Raw genomic sequence first — 1652 nt, 5'->3', positions numbered from 1 at the left:
CCTCGCGTAGCTTTCCGCGAAATTCAAAAGCAAAAAAAAACCAAAAAAAAACCCACAAATATACGTAGCCTACCTTTCAAACTTTCAATGCGTTTAATAGAATACCATATTAAATACATTCTGCTTCCCGGTGACACAGTTAAACTACAAACAAACAAATAAATATTGTAATTCAACTCGAATGCATAATGGTATAAAAGAAATATCTTGCATCAAATTCTGAAGCTTCTACGTCTTTTTTTGTTTGTTTTTTTCTTTTAGCAGTGAAAACGTCATCACCCAACACAGAGGGCGACACCTACGCTTAGATGACATCATCGGTTTTGGGTGGAACGGCCAACCTCCTCCCTCAATATTTTTTTGGAAAACCATTCTCGGAGTTGTATCTTGCTGTTATCGAAGAAACTGATCTAATCTGCATCACATTAAATGTGTAAGTCCTTTCTACAATATTTCCATTTTTATTCTGTTCGTGGTTAGAGTGACATTGGACTCTGCCTCACGTGTAGTATAGACAAGAGGTACTCATATTTCAAGCGCAAGACTATTCTTAATGAATTCATCGTATATAATAGACCGAATATTATATACGCATGACATTTTGGTAGATTCGAGGTTTCGGACAAAAAAGACGAAATATTTAATTTAAAAGTTAAATTAATTTTGAGATACCAAGTTTTAAATAATTGCGGATTTAAATTTCGTATCAATAAATAATCATCATCGTAGTTTAAAGTTTTCAGCCTTTAATTCGTACTTAAAAAAAGAGTAAACAATGATCTAAGAGTAAACAATGATCTAAGAGTCAATGTGTTTGAATAATCATCATCTTAGTTTAAAGTTTTCAGCCTTTAATTCGTACTTAAAAAAGAGTAAACAATGATCTAAGAGTAAACAATGATCTAAGAGTAAACAATGATCTAAGAGTCAATGTGTTTGAATAATCATCATCGTAGTTTAAAGTTTTCAGCCTTTAATTCGTATTTAAAAAAAGAGTAAACAATGATCTAAGAGTAAACAATGATCTAAGAGTCAATGTGTTTGAATAATCATCATCGTAGTTTAAAGTTTTCAGCCTTTAATTCGTATTTAAAAAAGAGTAAACAATGATCCAAGTTTCAATGTAGCTAATACTTATATTAATACCGCTAAACAACATATTATATACATCTACAGTTTCAAGGACTGTGATCTCGCGGAATTAGTAATTGACGTGTATAACGAGGGGACCTGTCCCCCATATACAACTATAATTGTCTAACTTTTGGCAAATATTAATCCACCAAATACTTTAGTTGTGTAAAGTGTCACTTGATACAGAATTAAACCACGAGTAAATTGAATTAGGCCTAACGTATACATAGCTTCTCAACCACTACTACGTTTGTCGTATCCCAGTAGGCGTGAATAGCCCTGGTATTGGACAAAAGGCCTCGTCGACACTGGATAAGAGCAGAAATAGCAAGAATGAGTATATTGATATACTCTCTTTTTTTAACGTTTGAAACGAGATTAAACTCACGCGATTATTAAGAAAGTTTGACTGAAGGTAGTCTTCACTGACAATTAATTTTCTATGCTTGTTTGTAATCGATCACAAAGCTACACAATGGGCTATCTGTGCTCTGCCCACCACGGGTATCGAAATCCGA

Source organism: Limulus polyphemus, unplaced genomic scaffold (assembly GCF_000517525.1).
Source record: "Limulus polyphemus unplaced genomic scaffold, Limulus_polyphemus-2.1.2 Scaffold1878, whole genome shotgun sequence".
NCBI classification, from domain to species: Eukaryota; Metazoa; Arthropoda; class Merostomata; order Xiphosura; family Limulidae; genus Limulus; species Limulus polyphemus.
Note: the sequence above shows the minus strand (reverse complement) of the source record.